Raw genomic sequence first — 8,401 nt, forward strand, 5'->3', positions numbered from 1 at the left:
CAGAAAGTGTTTACCGATCTCAAGCGGCATTAAGACCTCAAGCGGTTTGAGCATCTCAAGCGGAACGGAGCAAAAGAACTAAAAGCGACAGTTATCATTTTCATAGTCTTCATTTTTGTCAACCGGTAATTTGTTTAATAATTAAAGCGGTATTACTCTGAGTTACCAACTGCTAATCGGTAAAGTTGTATAAACTGGTAATACTCTTTGATGAGTTACCAACCCGCATATTTTTGTGATGAGTTACCATTCACTAACAATTTGACGGTGATTTTGTATTGTGTTACGAAATGTATCTAGATACACTGAACCTAGGAACTTGCAATGTAATCCTATTGGACCAACATGAAATTAGATTCCTTTTTAAGGACATCATGTCTAGGGTTTTAGCGTGTGTATATGTTAGGTTTTTTGGTGGTTGATGAGTTCTTGTATGTTCGATCCTAATAAAAAAGATCAAGTCTTTGTGCTATAACAAAGTGTGGATTTACTGAAGACTGAAGTAATGTTCAAATGCATTAGCAATGAGATATCATGGATCTAACCAAGTAGACTATGCTATTTGCTAGATCAATCACTTGTAGATTACTCACATCTTTGACAAGTTAGAAACTCTTAACCGGGTAGGCCCACAAAAGCCTTTGTAAATCCTCTAACAAGGTGATTCACATCTGTGGATCTAAAATCCTCTCACAAGGTAGTCTTTAATCGAACTTATCTCCTAATAGAGATTAAGATTCCTAATAGGACCTGTTCTAGTAAAGAACATTGTATGACCTTAACTAGTCTGACCTTAACCAGTCTAGTTACTATTCTTTAGATAGTTACTTGTGAGTTTCTTCTCATCATGGTTTTTCCCATTTGGGTTTCAACATAAAAATCTCTTGTGTTATGGTGATTGTGCATCTATGGGTGAATGCCTTACTTTCTATTTGGTTTGCATTTGTGTTAACCGATTTGTTAGTTAAATTGTTATACCAGTTCACTAATAGACTATTAAAGTGTTTGAGTTCAATAATTATTGGTATACTAATTCACCCTCCCTCTTAGTATTCATCAATTGGTATCAAAGACAACATTTCTATAAGTCTAACCACTTGCAAAGAGATATGGGGGAATACATTGTGAGGGAACTTACTCATTGTCTCACTCAGACTGAGCAAGCCTATGATGAACTTAAAGTCAAATATAAGGCCTCTCGGGCAAAAAGAAGAGAGCATGCTAAAAAACTGATGGAGCTAACTGAAAACAGTTCTTCTGATGAAGTGGACATGGAAGCCCTAGTTTAAGAAGTTGAAAAATTGAATGAGTCCACTACCAGCCTAAGAAGGGAATTTGAAGGACTGACTATGAGAATGTGTCAAGAGCTTGAGAACTAGAGGAAAGCTGAAGATCTGATAAGAGACAAAGATCATGAGATCTCCAAGCTGAAGCAAGAGATCAGTGCACTTACCACTCATCTTCATGAAAATAAAATGGAAAATGAAGAAATGCAAGGTGAACTACACATGGGTGTTTCTGAGAATGCAACCTTAAAGGAATCCAATGCTCCTATTTCCAAAGAACTCAATGAGTCAAAGGAAATACTTACCAATTTCAATAAGAGCATTGTCAAGCTAGAGCAGAAGCTTGAATCAACTAAACCAGAAAAGAATACCAATGGACTTGGTTTCTCTGATTATGAGGAAGGTGAGACCTTTGGAACAAAAGATGGAGCATCAAAGAAGCAACTGGCACCAAAGGATAAAGGTAAGAAAAAGTTAAAACCTATTTTCATTAATTGTCTCAAGGAAGCACACATTGCTAATGTATGTACAAGTAAGGCTTACAATAATTTTCCTTATTTTCTAAACATTAAGCCTAGACCGAATAGATTCAATTGTAATTGTTATGCATGCAATAAGTTTGGGCATAGAGAATTTGAATGCAGGTCTATCATGCACAACACCGGAAGGTATCCTCAAAGGAGTCAAGGAGTTTTTCCTGAGCCCTCTAGGAACTGGAACTCAAAACGGTTTAATACCTATAATCATCAGTCAGGAAGCAGTGGCTATCAAACGACAACCGGATGGAGGGCAACCTGTTTGATTTGTCATGGTAGTGGTCACACTACTGCAACATGTAGAAGGAAGAATGGAAACATGAACAATGGACCTTGGAGAGCACCTGGAATGATTTTCTATCATTACAAAAAACCAGGACATACAGCAAGATTCTACAGAATGAGAAAGAACATATCGGATGATATACCGGTCACTCCAGAAGGAAATATTGATGTTGAAACTATTCAAGCAGATATGAAGAAAACCTAGAAGAAGAAGCCAGAAGAAGTGATTCAAGAAGAACCAGTTTCTACAACTAGTGTGGAAGTCACGAAACTGGCAAACTAAGCATTAGAAAAGCTTAGGGGGAGCAAACAGTGAAATATTTTGAACCCCTGGTATACATCTGTAAAAGACCCTAACCGGTATGTAATACCTATCAACTGGCAGAAGACCGGAAATGGTAAAAGGCAAATTAGGGTTTACGCCCTAATAGTGGAGCATTTATTATGGTAGGTGAAGAACTTATTTTAAAGGATTTTCCAAGTCATTTTTCACTTATCAGTTCTCAAGCAAAGAAGTTTTTTAAGTGCTGAGCGATGAAAAACAATTTGGATTGTGATTCAAAGATTTTTCAAAACCTTGAAGAAGAATCAAAAGCTAATATCAGTCGGTCAAGTTTAGAACACAAAGTGGTATTTCAACAACTGAAGGAGTGTGTGACGAAGTGGAAATTACAAGCCCTAAATTTTGATTTACAAAGGTATTTTTTGAATTTCTCTGTTTATCATGGATTCCGCATCACACTCTAGCTCTAATACACCCGTTGATTCAGTAGATTTCATCCAATGGAAGGAAAAATACAATGCCCTATCTCAAATATCCACTGGTGTTATAGTGGAGGAAGGCATTTCCAATTACATTGAATGTAAAATTGAAGACCTAGGATCTCTTGTAATCCATTCTCAGTTGAGTTTGTTCTGCGAGAAGGACCAGAAGATTAAACTAAAATTGAGCATCCTAGAAAAGAAGAAGCTTCACAATGCAGTCTATTTCCTTGAAGAGTTTTCAGATGATCCCATCCGCATCATTCTGAGCAGAGTTCACAGTGACAAAATGTACTTAGAGCGGACACATGACATCACACCGGAAGCTATTCAAGTAATTTTTCACTTATTAGTTCCTCAAGCGAAGAAGTTTTTTAAGTGCTGAGATGAAACACGATTTGGATTGCGATTCAAAGATCTTTCAAAACCTTGAAGAAGAATCAGAAGCTAATATCAGTTGGTCAAGTTTAGAACACAAAGTGGTATTTCAACAACCGAAGGAGTGTGTGATGAAGTGGAAATTGCAAGCCCTAAATTTTGATTTACGAAGGTATTTTTTGAATTTCTTTGTTTATCATGGCTTCCACATCACACTCTAGCTCTAATGCACCTGTTGATTCAGTAGACTTCATCCAACGGAAGGCAAAATACAATGCCCTATCTCAAATACTCATTGGTATTATAAAGGAGGAAGGCATTTCTGATTACGTTGACTATAAAATTGAAGACCTAGGATCTCTTGTAATCCATTCTCAGTTGAGTTTGTTCTGTGGGAAGGACAAGAAGATTAAACTAGAATTTAGCATCCTGGAAAAGAAGAAGCTTCACAATGTAGTCTATTTCCTTGAAGAGTTTTCAGATGATCACGTTCGCATCATTCTAAGAAGAGTGCATGGTGACAATATGTACTTAGAGAGGACACATGACATAACACCGGAAGATATTCATGTCGTCAACGGTTTCTACAACATCGGTGAAGTGTCAGCCCTAACGAAGATCAACAAAACTGATATGACCAAGCTCACCGGTTTTGTGAGCAACCAACGGGGAATGACCATCAATCCCATCAAGGACAATTTGGTCAAACATGCTTGTATGGTAATAGGTTATCGGACATTCTATGCTAGCAAGATCAACTCTGTCTCCGCTGTAGCGGTAAATGTTGCCTACAGGATGATCAAAGAAGATGCATTATTTGATTTATGCACCTCTATGCAAAGGCAACTTCTGGTAAACTAGAAGTCGATCAAACAAGACAATGCCTTGAGATTTAATTTTGGACAACTATTGGTTGGGTTGTTCTTCTACTTCCAAGGGTACTTCCTAGGAGTCGGAGATATTCAATGGTTTGCCGACCAACTAGTTGCAAAGAAAATCAAGGAAAGCCTTCAAGTGGTTGGAACCAATTATCCAAAAGTTCTGAACAAACACTTTGATGAGTTTAGATGTAAAATGAGCCAAAGAGTGAGAATATGAGGTGATATTGTCAAGAAATATGAAGATGACATCTGCTTCACCATCAAAGTTGATAAGTGCACATTAGAGGCGATTGAGCCTAGACAGGAAGAAGTGGAACCCATGGGATATGAGGTAATGTATGACATGATAGATGGGCATGCCTCTACCCTACTCCCCTCACTCCTTGATCCAAAGGAAAAGAGAACCGACACCTATTTGGAAAGGGTTACACCGGTTGAAGAACTGTCAGTAAAGAAGGGAAAGGTAGTGCCTTCAGTATCGGCACCTATTACTGCAACAAGTGCCAAAGTGACCAAGTAGTCACCAGCAAAGAAGAAACCAGAAGCTACGCCCGCCAAAGTCTTTGAGATAAAGTGGAAGACAAAAGACAACACACTGGACTCAGAGGACACTGTGTCTGAAGAACGACCTATGCAGACTAGGCAAATAAGGAAAAAGACAAAGAATGAACCAGCAATATTTGCATCGGTAAATATTGATATTTCATCCTACAAACCTTTGACACATTGTCAAAGAACTATTAAGAATATTAGAAGAAAAGTGCTTGGTGATTTGAAAGACTTCTTTGATGATTTTAATGATAATGTAAAGGAAGAAGTTGAATATGAAGTCATTAATTAATTATGTATTAATGACCGACGGCCATCAGAAATTAAATCTGAGGCACCTGATTCTTTATATAATTCTTTGGATAACAAATGGCGCCTTGCCATAGAGAAGGTACAGGAAATAAGAGAGGAAGTATTTGCACAATACTTTCCTGATGTGCCCAAATAAGGGCCTCTTCTTCATGAGAAGAAGGAGACTCCTATTGCTAGAAGGAAAAGTTTCAGAAGTGGTAAAAGATACCCACTCCCTTGCTCAATCTACTCTAAAGTTGCACCAAGTGGCAGAAGCCATCTCGAAAGTTGAGCAAGAACCGGAAATCAATAAACCAGATGAGGCATATTACAATGAAGGAGTATCGGTCATTGATCAAATGGAACCCATTGATGTTGATGCCTTGAAAGGTGAAGATGTTACTTTGGGTACACCTACTGAAGTGGCAAGACAAGAAAAATAGGCAGAAGAAGAGAAAAAGCAATAGGAAGAAGGAAAGAAGAAACATGCAGATAAAGAGGAAAAGAGAAAAGAAGAAGAAAAGAGGAAACATGAAGAGAATAGGAGAAAAGAACAGGAGAATAAGAGAGAAGAGGAAGAGAAGAAGAAGAAGGAAGCGGAAAAGAAAGAAGAAGAGAAACGAAAGGAAGACGAAAAGAAATAGGAAGAGGAGAAGAGAAAGGAAGAGGAGAAGAGAAAGTAGGAAGAGGCAAAGAAGAAGAAGGATGAAGATGAAGAGAAGCAGAAAGAAGAGGAGAAAAAGGAAGAAGAGAAAAGAAAGACAGAGGATGAGGAGAAAAAGAAGGCATAAGAGGTCAAGCTAAGAGAAAAAGAGAAGGAGGAAGCGACAAAGAGAACTCAAGTGGAGACCCCAAAGGCAACCGGTAGTTAGGCCAAAATGGCTGACATTACCAGTCCCATTGACCTCTAATCTATAAATGAATTGGAGCTGCTGCAAAACATTAAGCTCGCTCAAGAATGCCTAAAGGTAATAAGGAGGAAAAAGGAGCAAGACATGATCCAAGCTACGGTGGACACTCTTACCGGTTTGATACCCAGTACCAACCTCCCTAGTACTGATTCCTCTCTTCCTCAACTGAAACTCTTATGCACAGTTGTGGAGGACCAGGTACAAAGCCTAGAAGAGGTTGCTGAAGCGGATGCCAGAAAGGAGCAACAAAAGGCTTTGAACACTACCTTGGTGAAAAATTTACATGAGCTCAGGTCTGAACTGCAGAAGGCATAGAAGGACATCAGAGATGCAATGGATGAGGGGAAATTACTAATCAGTAAGATATGTCAACCCCATCTATTCTGTGATGATGTGCTTTCTCAGAAAGACAAACTGCAAACTGATTTGCAGACATTTATAAGCACCTTCAAGATGCCATATGATTCCTTGCTTATTGGCAAACCATTCATCGGTTTCAACTTCAGGCTGCAAGAATTGATTTGGAGATCAACAACCGGTCTAGGGATTTGCGGGAACTACAACTGGTTCTACTACCAAGACTGCAAATACTTCATAAATGCTATCTCAATCTGGATGCCTCGACAGTTACTCAAGAGATGAGTACCTTGGACGCCATGGAGGAATAGGTATCCTAGATGCAAATGGAGAGTGAGGTTGCTACCTCATTTCTTGAGTCATGGTCCTTATCCATGAAGCAATTTATGTAGGACTTTAAATCTATTTTTGACAAGTTTCACTCTTTATTGTCATAAACATTTATTCAACTAATAGAAATAGGGTTTTTTTAGCTGTATCTTGTCATTGTTGGCAAAGGGGGAGAAGTATTATGGTATTTAAAATTTTGATGCATGGTATGTATACTTTCATGTTTATCCCTGTAAGGAAGTAGTATACACTATATTTTCTGCAAAGGGATAGTGTATATGCTTAGGGGGAGTATTTTTTATTATGGCATATTTTTTTTTGTAAAACACTTAGATGTCAAAATTTTCTTTTCCTAAGTGTTACCATCAATGCCAAGGGGGGAGATTCTTGGCATTTTGGATGATTATGTTGTGATTGTCATTGATGGACACACACTTGCTATGAGATCACTTTTTGAATGTTTGAATTATGCTAAACCGGTATTTGTTCCAAACCGGTATTATGTTGTAGTCTTTAGACTATCGGTGTTTTGTAGAAAGTGTTTACCGATCTCAAGTGGCATTAAGACCTCAAGTGGTTCGAGGATCTCAAGCAGAATGGAGCAAAGGAACTAAAAGTGATAGTTATCATTTTCCCAGTCTTCTTTTTTGTCAACTGGTAATCTGTTTAATAATTAAACTTGTATTACTCTAAGTTACCAACCGGTAATCAGTAAAGTTGTATAAACTGGTAATACTCTCTGATGAGTTACCAACCGGTATATTTTTTTGATGAGTTACCATTCACTGACACTTTGACGGTGATTTTGTGTCGTGTTACGAAATGTGTCTAGATATACTAAACCTAGGAACTTGCAATGTAATCCTATTGGACTGACATGAAATTAGTTTCCTTTTTAAGGACATCATGTCTAGGGTTTTAGCGTGTGTAGCTGTTTGGGTTTTTTGGTGGTTGATGAGTTCTTGTATGTGCGATCTTAATAAAAAAGATCAAGTCTGTGTGTTGTAATAGATTGTGGATTTACTGAAGACTGAAGTAATGCTGAAATGCATTAGCAATGAGCTATAATGGATCTAACCAAGCAGACTATGCTATTTGCTAGATCATTCACTTGTTGATCACTCACATCTTTGATAATTCAGAAACCCTTAACCGGGTAGGCCCACAAAAGCCTTTGTAAATCCTCTAACAAGGTGATTCACATATGTGGATCTCAAATCCTCTCACAAGGTAGTCTTTAATCAATCTTATCTCCTAACAGAGATTGAGATTCCTAACAAGATCTGTTCTGGTAAAGAACATTGTATGACCTTAACTGGTCTGGTTACTATTCTGTAGATAGTTACTTGTGAGTTTCTTCTCACCGTGGTTTTTCCCGTTTGGGTTTTCATGTCAAAATCTCTTGTGTTATGGTGATTGTGTTTTTGTGGGTGAATGCCTTACTTGTTGTTTGGTTTGCATTTGTGTTAACCAGTTTGTTAGTTAAACTATTATACCGGTTCACTACTAGATTGTTAAAGTGTTTGAGTTCAATAATTATTGGTATACTAATTCACCCCCCCTCTTAGTATTCATCATTTTATTCTCAAGCTTGATCTCTCCAAGGCTTATGACCTGGTGGACTGGTCCTTCCTCATGAAGGTTCTCTTGGCTTTTGGCTTCTCTAACAGATGTGTGAACCTCTTCAAGAAGCTTCTCTCCTCTACCTCCTTTTATGTTCTTGTTAATGGCTCCCCCTCTCCTTTTTCTAAATTCTCTAGAGGTTTGAGGCAAGGAGATCCCATATCCCCTATTCTCTTCATCATTATGGCTAAATGATTTGGAAGGTACATGGA

Source organism: Cryptomeria japonica, chromosome 5 (assembly GCF_030272615.1).
Source record: "Cryptomeria japonica chromosome 5, Sugi_1.0, whole genome shotgun sequence".
Classification (NCBI taxonomy): domain Eukaryota; kingdom Viridiplantae; phylum Streptophyta; class Pinopsida; order Cupressales; family Cupressaceae; genus Cryptomeria; species Cryptomeria japonica.